Genomic DNA, 15,881 nt, shown 5'->3' with positions numbered 1-15,881 from the left:
TTTTAGTGTTGTGAATTATAATTCAAAAGAAATATTTTGAATCTTTAGTGGTGCTCAACCAGCGACTTCCCGTAAAAAAGCGCAAAAGAAAAAAAAAACTTCGCTTTGAAAAACCTCCGGAATGCAAATCTTTCTGTATGTCGCTAAGAGAGGCATGAATAACAGATTTACGGTAAATTTTAGTGGAAGAAACGCGCCTAATGACGCCAATGATTTAATATGAAATTGTATTGGAATCTCGCCAAATATCTCAAAGCTGGCTAAGAATCCAGCATTTCTCATGTTTTGGGCACGTTTTGGTGAAATATCAGGTTTTTTAGGTTCAAATTTTTCTCAAAAAAGGGGAAATAAAGGAGGTGGGAGTTGAATGCACCTCTTTCTTTTATGTTACATATCAAAGCACTTTGATTTCACTTTTCTATGACTTTATCAATAATTCTCTAACTTTAGTAAATATAAACTCTGTGAATTCTTGTATTTCGGTTAGTATATAACTATAGTTTTATTTATTAAATTCAAACTAATTAGTTCAGTGCTTCTGTAATTTTTCCGATATTTTGGCGTTATTATCTGTTTTTTTTACTGTTATCATTTTTGTAGATAAAAACTGCAATTTTTCCAGTGGATTTTGTTTTTCTACTATGTCATAATAAATCCTTGAACGTGTGAAGTATTATGACACAAACCGCATAAACTTAAATTTGTTGCTGTTCTCTGTACTTTTAAAATGAGTCAAGAACTTTTCGAATACCCTGCGTTACAAATAAAAGCTATTTTTAAACGTCTTTACAAACATTTTGGATGCTTTTCAAAGTAAAAAAAAAAAGATTATTTTCTAAACTAAATGTATATTTATAATCCATTTTTTCAGTACGTACATTAGTTATTTGAATATAAGTTATTCTGCTGTACTCATATTTCTGCACAACACTTAATCTAGTTAATTCCGATAACTTCCAGAAGAATAACTAAGTAATCGATTATTTTTGTTCATCTTGCCTCTGGAAGCTTGTTATCACGCACCAAAGAATTACTAAGGCAAGAATAGCTAATGGGTTAGGTATACTCTTCGCACTAATAAGTTTAGTATAATTTTTGAGATTTACTTCAGACCTTCTCATCGATCAAAAAACCCTGTAAGTAATCGTTGACGATTAAATTAGTGTCTCTAAAGTACCACAATTCTGTTAATTCTGGTAACAAATCTCTTTTTGAAAAAAGTCTGGCACGGTGATGACAATCAACGTTTCCACCGCTTTTATTAATTACATTGTTACTATCAATTTTCCCGCCAACAAATTACTTAATGTATTTTACTCCTACGGTTGTAAACTAATCAACAAATGCATTGATCAATGCATGCATTCATTAATTTATGTAAAACAAATCACAGCATTGAAATTTATACTATTGAAAAACTAATTTATAGAGACTATGTCATAACCTAAAGATATAAATTACTCTCTTAAACAAGCAGTTTTAATTCAGATATTAAGTGGTCTTCTATCCAGGATGGTTGATACAAACAATGACATTCTGCAGTTATCTGCAGATTTCCTCTGTGTTTTTTCATGAGTTTCCACCCAATATTTTTTTTAATTTACGCCCACCAACGTCCTCTCGGACATAAGGCGCCTTGCAGTCCAATACAACAAAGATGCAGTAGCAGAGCGGGGAAGCTCCCTGAAGACGACATCCTTCAGCATGTTGAGAAGAACGGGGCAATCAAAAAGATGCTCTCCTGTCATTTGCTTAGTCCCTTCACATAGTGGGCACAGCAGGGAACTGGCTAGTCCGATTTTAAAAAGATGGGCTTGTAAGTAACCCAATAAAATGTGCAATACAGCCGTCTACTACAGCCGTGAAAAAAAAAAAAAAATGTACCCTTAGAGCAGTTCTTCTCAATGGTTAGACCTCAAAAGTCTTGGTTCTTGGTGATATCAATGCCGACAAGCCGACAAATAGAGTAGTTATGTAGAGCACCTGCGCATAATTGCGGCGAGTGAGATTCCTTTTCCATACAATCTGACGACACTATTGCATTCGGTACCTCCCCATAAGGACTTATCTGCAGGAAATATAAATATCTTTATTGCGTGATGAGGTATTGCTTTATTAAACATAAAAATTTGTGAATTACCTTTCGGTATAACTTTTCCAGTTATAACAAAATTCATTTTCACGATGCCCATATGAGTCGCTGTTAATCAACCAATCATTTTATACTGGCTCCTTTTGATACGCAACCACATTTTCATCATTTGATGCTTTAAAAAACAAATAAATATAAATAACACTTTTTGTGTCAAAAGTATGGTATGAGCAATGCTTAGTTTTCTTTTTCAAAATGAATATGCGTCTGAAAGACATACTAGGCTTAAGTGTTATTTCAAAAGAAACCAAGGAATAATGTGTTAGAGAACTGTGCACAGGTGCTCCTCGTATAAAACGGTTAATTCGCTCCGTGTAGTATCGAAACCGTGTTATACGAAACTTTTCTAAAAATAACATTTTTCTTTATTTTTAGTATTAATTATGTATGTGCATGAGAAAAATCAGGTTGAAAAGAAGCGTGCTATACCGAAACCGTGTTCCGTGTTATATCGAAACCGTGTTCCGTGTTATATCGAAACCGTGTTCCGTGTTATATCGAAACCGTGTTCCGCGTTATATCGAAACCGTGTTATAGGAGACTTAAAAATAATGTTATTCAAGGGATGTGTACCGTGTTATAAAACCAAGTTTCATAAAAACATAGTAAAAACTTATTACAGTTATCAACCATTAACAGACTGTATTAAACAAAAATAAAATTCCATCTTTTTTAAAGATAACTTTCGTGTCATATCAAAACCATGAAGTATTTAATTCAAGTTTCGTACCGTATAATATCAAAACCGTGTTATAATAATCGCAAATTTGGTACCGTGTAATATCGAAACCGTGTTGTAGAAGTACCGTGTTATACGAGGGACGCCTGTATATTGCACGTCGTCACTCCGCGAAATTAAAATATGGCAACTCTAAAAGAGAGAGATTTGTTTCGCGAAGTTTACTTTCTACTTTCTGATTTTTCTGTTAGGCATTGAAGGAAAGGCTTTATTTCTTGTGCCAACATTAAAATTTGATTCTCAATATTTCGTTTTTTTTTTTTTTTTTTTTGTTAACATGTTTTAATATTTACAAAAATATATTATAATTAAAATGTGTTAACAAAATATCAAATGAGAACTACACTTCATTCAAAATAACGATTATTAATGTTATTAAGAAGTCTTCCTGGATTTCGTAACCAGTCAAAAAAGCATAACTGCCATTTCTATTCCAAAAGAAATCTACTTTCTACTAGCAAAAGAGGTGCAAACTGTAACAAATCAGCGGTCAAGTAACCTTTACACTTCCCAAAGCAAACACGAAACAAAAATGAAAACAAATGACTCCCCCAAAAGACACAAGAAGAGCAACGACACATTCGGTGGCGAAGGATGGTAAACAGCCAAACAACAAAAAAAGAGGGATAATGTTAGGGAGGGGGCTAAAAATTTTCCCTACTCCAGAGCCTCACAAAAAGAAGGGCCTCGTAGCTTAAAAGACAGATGTGGCCAGATTGTCAGCTTCAGTGAAAAGCTTTTGGTAACCAGCTTTGTCCGCTGTCTCCGAATCAATTTACTCAGATATCGATCTGAGGGTCTCGGTGGAGTGTTTTCGCGCGTGAAGGGGAGAATGCCGGAGAAAAAGCGGTATTTAGAAATCCGGGCGTGAGTGGAAGTGAAGCCGAGACGCATTCCAACAACCTGCATTTTATTCGCTTATTCTTTCAAAGCAAAAGGTTCTGTGAGCTCCAGAATGGCATTTAAGGGGATCGCATCATTGAATAATTGTTTCCTCAGCGTGTACGACGTTTTCATTCATTATTGCTATAAATATTATGCTAGAGGAATTCGTGCACTATTTTAATGGATGTTTTCCAAAAAAGTTATGAGGAGAGTATGAAAGTTCAGAAATGTCTATAGAATAAAATGTGTTTCATTATTTATTTTTTTGTAATTTAGTTGATTGCGCTGATTTATCGACAAGCTATAACGATCTCCAAGAAACTGTGATAAGTCATTTCTTCAGCTATATCGTTTATTATTCTTTCGTGCTGTAATATAGGCAATGCTTTCCATTTAAGAATCTTGGTTAAAGTAGAATCATGTTTAAAATAAGATACTAAGAGTTTAAGGTATTTATTAATGACATTTTTCTTTTCTTTCCCTTTTTTAACAAAATTCACGAAAGAAATGGTGAAACAGGAAAGTGGTAAAATAAAAAGTAATATGATTATGTGAGACATCAAGCTGATGCTCCGAAAAATTTCCCAGTAGCAGGAACTGAAGCAGAATTCGGAAAGAAAAAACCGAACATCTTGTAAATGTGTCTTAGATCAGGCTATGGAACCGTTCTTTGTAGCTATATTTTCTAACTGTTATCTTCACTTTTTCTACTTGGCACCATGAGATGTTTGCTGTCTTCTCGATGGTATGCTACTTTTTTTTAGCTACCAATGCGAATACAAACTTAGCTTCCATAGGAGATTATTTGACTGAGCTTAAATAAGGCTATTCTATACTGATGAGCTCATAAAACAAAAACGCAAAACTGCCTTTTCTGGGTGCTGAGCTGTTCAATGTGTTTGAAATGTAAGATGTGGCTCATAAGTAGAAGGAATATTTTGGTTGTATCTGATATAACAGCAGAAAAGTTTCAAGGTATACTCTGCAAACGCTTAGTCCATGTCATGATGTTTTTTTGCAAAGGATAAAAGGAAAAAAAATATTTTCCCTTGTGTACCTTTAACTTTAGCTTACCCTTATTTGAGTATTAAATAGAAAGAAACTAAGAAAACTTCTATCAGGTTAGTTAGATAAAAATCAATAGTAATTGCTTCGCCTCCCTGTGTTTTAAGCAGTTAGGGTAGTGGCAGGGTTCAGGGATTCTTGGGGTGACCCAAAGCAATTAGGTTTTCCAAGAATGCTCGAAAATTGTAGCTTTTGGACTTTCATCGCAGCAATTTCGGTTTTATTTCCTACCAGGGTTCTTGAACTTCAAAATAAAAAGCGATTTTTGTATTATTTCTCAAACCCAATATTTATTTAATATCAAACTTTACAAGCATTGTAAAAACCCGCTTTGCTCTACCAGGGAGACCAAAGCGGGTAAACTTAACTAATTGTGATTTGGTACATTTGCCAATCAAATATGAAGTTATAAAGAATTAAAACAGTTGACTAGCTACTTGTCATTATAAAAATATATATATATAAAACTGTTGTACTTATCCAATTTAAAGTCAGCTCATTTGTTTATAAATTAGAAAGAAATAAATGATTAAATTAATAGACTAATTAATGCCATCCTAAACAGTAACTTTTTAAAGTTATACTTATCCTATTGAAATTGAAATTTTAAGTTAGCACACAAGTCAATTGATTATAAATAAATATATGATTAAATCCTAAACCCGCTTTGCCCGACCCGTTTTGCGAAAAGGCATGTTTTTTATTTCAATAATTATAACCTTAAATTTAAAAAAGAAACAAATGAAATGACTATCGTAGTTCGTAGGTGGATGGGGTCAGAATAAAGTAATATAGTTGATAATAAAAAAAAAACTGGTCTTCGACTAATCACAAGTTACAAAATTTCATTTTTATAGAAATGTATCATTTACTTAATTGTAAGCCAGGTTGCCCCATGGCTCTTCACTGCTGCTTCGCTGGGACTGATTAAAACTCTGGGGTGTTCATGTAAACACGACATACGTATGCATCGCCGCTAACACACCATGAGGGGTGGGGATACGAAGGCCTACCCGCTTTGAGCCACCCTCACCTATATGTTATTCCTGTGCCACAAGTCCAGGCTGTCGAGAGGATAGTTAGATGAATAAGTGAAATGTATGAAATAATGAATTCAATAAGTAGTAGGCATTAAACAGTGTGTTTAATACGTGAGGGGCATGATATAATGCTTCTAATAAGTGAGAAACACAAAATAAAGCTGCGGATAAGGGAGAGAGATACATTAAATAATGTTGCCGATAAGTGACAGGCAACGTGGGATCGAGTGAGGGAGAGGCAGCGAAAAAAGTGAGAAGAACGCAGTTAATGTATGGTCGTTTTGTAAGATAAATAAACGATTGCAATATATGTTCAATTAAGTTAGAGGCTTAAAAAAGTGACTACATAAGTAGCATGCACTTAATAAATATAGCTGAATAACTGAATGACTTCGAATCAAAACTTATTCTGCCAAATGACTTCAGTGCTTGAATTCTTATGCACATTTTGTGTGGAAAAAACTTACTTTTCGGAAAAATAATACGTTTGAGAAAAAAAATATTTTTTTTCCTTCTTTTTTTAAACTGATATGAAAGTGCCCACTGCTTTTTAAATCACATTCGATCTGAAGATTTGATTTTATAAAGCGGTATACTTACTCATTGATAAATTTTTAAAACAAATCTAAGTTTAAATAATCTAACAAGAAATGAATTACTATATTTACAAGTATGTGCTATTTTAAGTGTTTCAAAATACAGTGCACATTTTCACTAAACAAGAGTTATATTTTGTTAATGTTTCAAGGGCTTAAAAATATTTTCGTATTGTTGCTTAAATATCGTAACTTGAAAGTTAAAATGTAACACAGTTTGAAAATTAATAAAAGTTTTTGAAACTTTCAACGTTTAACTCATCTTTGCTCTAAAGCTAATCATATGACATCAAGCGCTTTTCTGACATCTATTAAAGAGGACGAATTTGGCGCGATAAATTTCTCCTTTTCCCAAAACCGATTACTCCAATCTTGTCACACTTGGTCTGATATAACTTTGGAATTCATTGCGTCAATTACAAAATGGCACCTCGGCAACGAAACTGATAACTCAAAATTTTTGAAAAACACATCAACTATTGACTTAAAATCGAAATCTAACGCTCTTTCTTGCAACAAAACTCGCACAGAGTTAGCTTACGTAACTGATCCACGGTGGAGTAAAAACGATCTAATCAATAGTGACACATTAAAATTCCATTCATAAGTAAAACAATTTCGAACTTTAAGTATAAATTATTGTTATTTTAGATAACAAAAACTTACCAGTAAACATAACATTAATTTTTTTGCTCGTTTTGTAATATTTGTGACTAAAAATCACTTTAAACCACCATTGCGTAAAACCTTAATTTTCTCCAATGCTGTTTCAGTTGTGTTGCTTTCATTTCCGGGATGCGATATTACAACAGTACTTTCAATTCTTAATTTATAATCGCAAAATATTATTTTAATTTTAAAAATAAATTATTTTTGCTTTATGCTGCTCAAAAGGACAGAATTCTTTCTACTAAAATGTAAAATACGATACTACATTTTTAAATTCTACCCAAATGGACAGTTGCGCAGTTTTTTTCCACTCGAACACATTTCACCTATTCTGTACATTATAAACATATTGAGGCTCAACAAAATATACAATGGAAAATCAAAACTTGCATCTGTTTCAGATGCTACTTTTTCCTAAAAATTTCGATTGAGAACATTTTCCCAAATTCCGTTCTCAAACTTTCATAAATCAAAATAAACAACAGTGACTTGCAATGAGCTGATTTACCAATACATATAAGGTATTTAGTTTTATGCAAGAAGCATGAAATTAGTGAATTGTGGCATTTTGGTTAATCATGTAAGAGTACATATTAATACTCTACCGCATAGGAAAAGTGAGTTATTTTTCTGGCAAAAATATTCTCCTGGTTTGATGCCCTATAATTTCGGCAGGAATATGTTCAAACCAGACTGTCTTAAAATTGGGACATACAACGAATATTTGGCAAAGTTGGCCATGACAATATGTTTAAAATACTACAGATATTGCATTGTTATTATTAGATGTTGATTAAAAATAAAAAAGTAGATGAATTTTTGGCGATATTGCTGATATTTTTCTAGTTTTATTGTTTAATTTTGCCCCTCTTGCTTTTGCATGCTTTTGGCTAATCCTTCAATAGCTTCTTTTTCAAAAATATTGACATATCTTTAGAGGAGTATATAAAACGTAAAGTTTAAAAATAAAATGTATGACGTACATAAAAAAAAATATTCTATCTGCAATGCGAGTAAAAAAGGTTGCAGATAACAAACCAAAAACATTTCTTTCTTTTTTAAGTTAAATTGATGCGTGTAAGACGGAAAAGTGGGAATTATAATTATGATTATTTTGTACAACTCGCTGACATTTATTTTATTTATTTATTTATATTTTTATGCTTATTTAATTGCATAAAGCACTATAACGAACTCTCAAGCTCTTTGGCAAAACACTTTTAAGAATGCAAAAACTAAACTCTTTTTTTCTCTACTTCATTTTTTAAAATTCAATTTGAATAAGAATTTCGGAGACATATACAAAAGAGGGGGGTTATTTTTAAAAGGTTACAATCTCAGAAATTTTTGAAGCATCGTGCTGGGACGGAAAAATTTATGAAAAAAGTTTTAAATTAAAAGTATTTTAAGAAGAAACACCAAGAAAAAATATATTTTTTTATAAAAGAAAGAAAAAAAATCAAAAGCATTTTTATTGTTTTCCTTAAAAAAACGTCTTTTGACTTTTTCACTTAGACCCAAAAGGTTAAGTAACTGGAATTTTTAGAGCACGTTCGTTTCCGAAGTAAATGGACTTTTAAAAATAAAAGCTGTTCTTTTTTTCGCTGAGCTATGATCCAGTTTTATAAAACGGCAAAACATTTTTCTTTCCTTTCAACCGGCATTTGTTGAGAAAAGCTCACGCACATCCACTCCAGAATCAAAAGAATGAGCTGAAAAAAATGCATTACTTATTTTTTACATTAAAATTATACGTAAAGTGCTTTTTAATGTTCATTAACTTCAATTTGATTTCCGCTGTTCTGTTTTGTTTTACTTTTTTTCAGGGTTGGAGAAATATTGTTTCAGACTATTTCCTTTCATTTGACAAATTGTTAGTTTTTTTTTTTTTCAGTAAACTTTTTAAGTGAAGCATAAACGGAGAAAAAAGAATATACATAGATGTATTGCGTAGTTTTTCCACAGTCATTTTTCTACTATTTTCATTTTATGTTTTTCAAAGAAAAAAAACATGGATCAGCATTTTATTATGAAGTTTATCGATAATTCGAGAAGAAAAGAGAAGCAAAAGTATTGCCCATTTCAAAAAAATATACACGTACGCGTATTTTTTAAACTTTCTAAATTTTTATGCTGTAAGCAAATTAAAAAAAGTTTTGTTTTTAAAATGTTATTGCTAAATGTAATAATTTTGGTGTTCGAATAATTGCCAGGTATTATGTCAGGAAAAGACAAGGTGGTAACAAGTTTTTTTCATGCCATTTTTTGTTTGTGTTTGTGACTTTATTGTTATAGAATGCAAAAGACGTGCCTTTTGATCAATTCTGCCGTTATAGTATAACAACTACAGAAGGATAAATCGCTTGGTTGCATTAAAAAAGCTTTAAATATTCTTTTAAATTGTGGTTACACATTGCATATGATGGCACGAATGAGGTAAATGTAGTTATTTTCAATAAATATGTAATAGTATCATTAATTATGAACGATAAACGCAAAGCCGTAACCTGACTTTTAGTTCAGGGAAGTTTTACTAAACAAATTTCTCGTGAAATCTATATATCTGTATGATCAAGAAAATTTGATCTTAATTGTATATTTTTTTGGTTAATGCAATACGTGATTTAAATGTAGGGATGCCGCTTTAAGGGCATTGAAAAGAGCAAACGTAAAAGATGGCGTATTCATTAAATGAAGGGGAAAATATCTTATGTGTACACTAGCTTCACTACTGTCAAATATTTGATTTATAACAACTCAAATGAATTGATGCATGTACTCGAATAAGCGCATTCGATGCAATACTTCTTAAATTCCCCCTTTTTTACACTTAAGTATGTTAAATATCAAGTCTGGCACTTTCAAATTCAAAACATTTTTATTTATTTATATGTTTTTTTTTGTTAGCGTCAGGTATTAAAAATTTGAAGGAAAACGCTGTATTGTTATGTGAGAAATGATGTTTGCAATAACTCAATAAAAATAAATATTGTAGATAAAGCGCTAAGTTTGTACAGTTCTTCTTTGATAATTTCATTTCCAAGTGAAATTCATTAAAAAAAAAAAGAAAAAGTAACTATTTTTTTTTTAGCAAGCAAAGAGAAAAGCATTTTTTTTTGGGGGGGGGGGATAGTTTTGAAAAACTTTGAAGGAGGTTTGAACCCTTGAAACATACCCCTTAAACACGGTCCTGGAGAAACGGTCACCGTAACATATTAACACATGCTACCATAGCTTCAACATACCTTTATATTTATGCCTATTACGTACAGTAAATTTAAAATATTTTTGAAAAAAATATATTTAGTGCGATAGAAGAGTAAAAAAAAATTCTCTCGCAAAATTTTGTTTATTATCACGTATTAAATGTAACGTAAATGCAATTTGGATGCATCACATTTGATGCATAACAGACAGACAACGAATACGCTGCCTCAAATGAAATATAAGTATTTTTAAAATTTCAAGTCACTATGGTGAAATAAAACAACCATAGCTTATGTGGTGGAATGTAGGGCAAAGTGTAATGGTGAAATGTTTAACCTCCACCTATTTAGTAATATTTTAACCATGTACTAATGTACGTAGTCTATTCCAGTCAGATAAAAGTGTTTTTTTCTAATTATCAAAGCTAATGATAATAAAAGTAATTTTCAAAAAATTGATACTTATAATGTTATTTTTTGTTGCAAGTTAAAAAATATTATTATTATAAAATGATAAAGTTTTTGCTATTAACATTTTAAATATTAACTGAGACCTACTAACATTCGATGCAATATTAATTTGTTTAGCGTCACGTCTTTTTTTACTTTAAAGGTTTTGTACAGTTCGGCAAATTGCATGGAGCAAAGTGAAATAGCTAATTTCGTTTACTTATTCAATTATTTAATAAACCATTTATATATTTATACATTAATTAACTGATTTGAGTTCATTATTTAATAATTCCCTTAAATTTATCTATCCATTCACTTATTTTCTTATTCATTTACTATTTCGCTCTTTCAATTATGTTTTCCAAAACATTTACTTATTTATTTTTCTTTTTATTGGTTCATTATCTAGTCATTTAATCTTTTATCCTTTTATTTACTCATTCATTTAATCAAAAATATTTTTAATAATGATGCAGAAAATACTTCATCAGAAAAATATTTAATTTTTCACTTTGCCCCTTGAAAAAAAAAAGCGAACAATTTTCATTTCTTCTTGAGGGTACAAATTGTCTGCAGAACAAAAAAAAAAAGTTTAGATGTTCGTTTTTTTTTTTTTTTTAAATACATTCGTTCTTTCTTCATTTACTGTAATTTTTAAACAAATGTTCAACATAATCATTTAGAAAAAGGAAAGTAATCTTTACTATTTCACTTTGCCCCACATTCCCCAACTATACGACAATGCTCAACCTGCGACACATGAGTTGCATGCTGCCCTGTCGTATCGAATATATTTTTCAACGTTTTTAGCTGCAATTTCCACTGTTGTCAATTTCCTAAAGTTAAATGTCAAGTGTCTTGGTAAAAGGTCTCAGTGTTCTGTTATTCAGCACCCTTACCTTATTATGCGTAGAAATGGAGGTTTCTTTATTATTATTATTTTTAAAAGTCATTCTATTTAAATTCTTTATACTATTAACCCTACGCTTTATACTTTAACCTATACTTTTTCCCTTATAATTAAACCTATATTACCTTTGTACTATCAAAACCTAACGATTGTATATTTTCTATCGAGTCATAATCTGTGAGCAGCATTCAACGCTTTAGGCAGTAAGTAAATCTATCGTTTTATGCACACATATTTCATTAATGCTGAATAAAAACATTTATGTTAATGAAAGCAACTTTAAATTTGTTGCTTATATACGTGAAATTTTCTTTGGTTAAGTATTTAATTTTGGAAAGTACACAAATATTCGAATGTTCTTCTTCCTTGCTGACTTAATTTTGTAGCTCGTTTACACATGTCTAACTAGATTGAGTAAGGCGGGGTATCACGCCCCAACAGAGCAGAAACTTTTTTTCAAAATTTTATGTGAACGGAAAATAAAACAAAATACCTCCTGCTTCTCTTAATGTAGGTTCTAAAGCTGTATAAACTTTATCATGAGGGTCATTCCATAGAAATGTCAACCTCAACCTCAGAAATTTTTTGTCCACAAAGCCTTAATTGTGACCTATCATTTCATTAGCATACTTTCTAGTACATAAATCCAGTTACAGTTTGCAAAAATTTTATTCAGTGTTTTTCTTCTGGCTCTAAACGTGCGAGGTTGTAGAAAAGGCTTAGCATGTGCAAAAAACATGCGTCAACATTTTCTTGTGTAATGTAAATTTTTTTGAAAATTTTTAAAAGAACAATGTTTATTCTAAATGATTAGATGTTGGCCCAATAAAATTGACTGTTCTTTTTGCGTACATTATAAGATAAGTATTTTAATTAGTTTGGTTATCTCACTGAAAATATTTACGTTACGTTAGTCACAAAAATGTACTATTTTCTGTTTAAAAACTAAACCAGATGATTGAACCAAACAGCACTTTTTATTTTCTTACATCTGGGTCATATCTACTTAAAAAGTGAAAAATATTTATTTCAGTATCAGTAGATATAAAATAATTAGTGTGACTAACGTAACATTTGAGCTGTGACTAACGTAACAGTTTGCATGTGACTAACGTAACATTTTAAAAATGACTGCTAATATTTAAAACTTATTTAATTTAATATACATTTTCATGAAAAAATTTGAATATGTAGGCATTCTATATTGATTAAAAATATAAAGGTTTAATTACATTGTATAGACCTTTTGTTTACTTAGAAAAATACTTTTTTAAAGGTCTTTGTAAAGATACTTACAATTTAAAGAATTATTAAGAAAGAAAAAAGGTGAGTAAAGCAAAATGAGTACTCTGCTGAATGTTCATTCAACACAAGAATCCAAGCTTAAGAATTAAGATAATAGAAATACAGTCTTAACAAAGGAGAACGTCTCTATTTTTTAATACATCTCCACCTATTATTAAAATGAAATAATGGCTGCTGGTTGGAAAAATTTGAAGATGTTGCATGATACAGTGGCAATAAGCGCTGCTGCCATATATTTCAGAAAATGCAAGAATGATCATTTAGAAATTCAAACATTTGCGGTGATATCTGGAATTAAAATGCATTCTGAAAAAACGTTCGAATATTTTTTTTTCAATATTACATTTTAATTCAAAAGCATGCACAACACTATTCGTTCGATGAATTAGTAAACCTTAAAAAATAATATGCCATTGAAAAGTACTACGGAGTTTCTTGTGACGATAACTAGTATATCGGCAGAATACTAGAATTCGATGAAACTATCAATTTCATAAAGTTAATTTTTTAAATGATAGATAAATAGGATTTAATTAGCCCAAGAATGATGTTACGGTTTGTAAAATCATTTTTTTTATTTGTTTATTTTTTTCACACATTCAAATTGAGTTAATTGAAAACTTTCCATTCAATTTCTTACACTAATATAGAAAAAAAGTAAAGAAAGAACCATAATGCAACACAAAAAAGGTTCCTGAAAAAATTAAAGCACTATAAGAGCAAGAAATTAATTAGTTTTTTATATGCATTAATTGCTTGTTATTCGAAAGTCACGTTACGTTAGTAAACAGTTTTTCGTAAAAGTACCATTGATTCCTCTGCAACAAATCTGTAGTACATTTTTAAAAATAGATTATTTACTTCTTACAAATATATCGGCCAATTTTAAATGCCTTAAGTTTCAGAAAAATTTGCCTCGTAACATAAGCAAAAAAAAATAAAAAAAAAAGCAGCAAATTTTGGGGCAGATTGACTTGACAGTCACGCAACTTACCCCACTCCATCAGGTTAAATGACCCACTTTAGGTAACATCAACAAACTTGTTATAATTAGTAAAAAATGTTTAAAATTAGCTAAATTAATGCATATCGACGCAAATCATAGAGGGAGCAACGCTATGAAAAATCAAAAACAATTTTATTCTAGCAAAATGAAAATGTAGGGAAATGAAAATGTAAATTGCTTTAAACTGCGTTGAAAAGTGTCACTCGCCGCTTCTTTCACTTTACTATAGAGCGGTAATTACCTCTAAATATTTGCTGAAAATAGTTGTAGTGTATGCGTAAAACTTCTTCATACACAGATACTGTTGAAAAAGTCGACACAGGCACGCTCTGTTGCTGAAGTAATAAAATACAGTAACTAGGACGTTTTACCTGGTCGAGTGTAACGCCCCGACTTACTCTATTTATTATTTTATAGAATGCTATACACAACACAACGCCGCATTAATGCTAAATGCCTATAGCTCGCTTTTAACATAGAGCTAAAGTGATACCATGTGGAGGGAACGATGATAAGTAAATGCTGGTACACCTGCCACTGCCACCTATCGAAAGATATCAGAAATATATACTAAAGTCCACATTTGGTTAACTTCTAAATTCAAATTTTGAAATTAACCAATTAACAGGAGGATTTGAATTATTTGGATCCATCGTCATAGCAACGCCATCTTGGCATTGCCGCCAGGTAGTGTTGAATAGTGTACCGGAAGTACACTTTTTAATGCAATAATCATTTAGTATTAAGGGGGTCTTGACACAACATCACTTCATTTATTCTGATTTCTTTATTACAAGTGTGATTCTCACGATTCTGCCAATTAGTACATGAGAATTTGTGTATTTGAGCCCGGTATTCTTAAGAAAGCATCGATTCCAAAAAAATAGTAAATAAATACTATTATGATTAAAATAATCAATTGAAGCACAAACAATTCAGATACATGTTTCGGTGTTACAAGGAACACCTTTTTCATTGCAAAGAAGTGTGAGCTTCTGGATGAAAAGTCATCCGAGAAAAGATGATGATGATTTGATTTCAAAGTGTTGCCATTCTAATATTTAGATTCTCATGAAATAAAATTTAATTTAAATTGCTGTTTGACTCTCTTATAATAATTTTCAAGTAAAATTCGGAGATTACTCAGAAACAAAATGTCTCTTTTATTACAAGGGGAAAAAAATTATCGTTCATAAACATGCCTAAAAAAGGAATATGGTTTAGAATGACTCGGTAAACAAATTATGAAATAGCGTCCACAGAACGAAAATTGTTTCAATTTTAATTTACCTTTCTTCCTAGAAATAGATTAATTTCAGTTTCAGTATTAAATGAGAAAAAGCTTCGATACTAATCCTCTTTAGAAATAAGTTTGATTAATTTATCGAAAAAAATACTTTAAAGCTGATTAACTCGAGCAAAAATATTTTTAAGATCGTAAATGACTATCAAATCCTTCACTCAAATGCAGGAAAAACTGTATCAAGATTTGACAGGTTTAATACAACGCGAGTGATTTGTTTTCTCAAAGTAATTAATTCTCGGCGAGATTTAAAAATTTGAGAAAGCCAAACTATACCGAGCTCTTAATTTACTTTACTGTCAATGGCTTAATGGAAAATCTGAAAACAGCTTTAAATTTATTCACACAAATCTGAAAGAAAATAATTATAATCATAAGTCGGCAAACAAAATTAAGCAAAAATAAGTAAAATAATTTAAGTCTTGTTGAATATTAAGAAAGCCTGACAAATGAATTCAACGCATAACTCATTCAAGAAAGCCGGACATTTTTTGGCACTGATCCAAAAAGCAGTCTTTAGTAATTTTCTGTTCTCTTTGTTATTATTGCTGA

The 15,881-nt window shown here is 30.9% G+C and overlaps 1 protein-coding gene across 1 annotated transcript in view; it reads right to left on the bottom strand.

Moving 5' to 3' along the window:
• LOC129216644 (voltage-dependent calcium channel subunit alpha-2/delta-3-like) overlaps positions 1-15,881 on the bottom strand; it is a 476,626-nt gene that overhangs the window by 446,834 nt on the left and 13,911 nt on the right. The window lies entirely within an intron of this gene.

Source organism: Uloborus diversus, chromosome 2 (genome assembly GCF_026930045.1).
Source record: "Uloborus diversus isolate 005 chromosome 2, Udiv.v.3.1, whole genome shotgun sequence".
In the NCBI taxonomy this organism is placed as follows: Eukaryota; Metazoa; Arthropoda; class Arachnida; order Araneae; family Uloboridae; genus Uloborus; species Uloborus diversus.
This window is presented reverse-complemented; position numbering and strand designations above follow the sequence as displayed.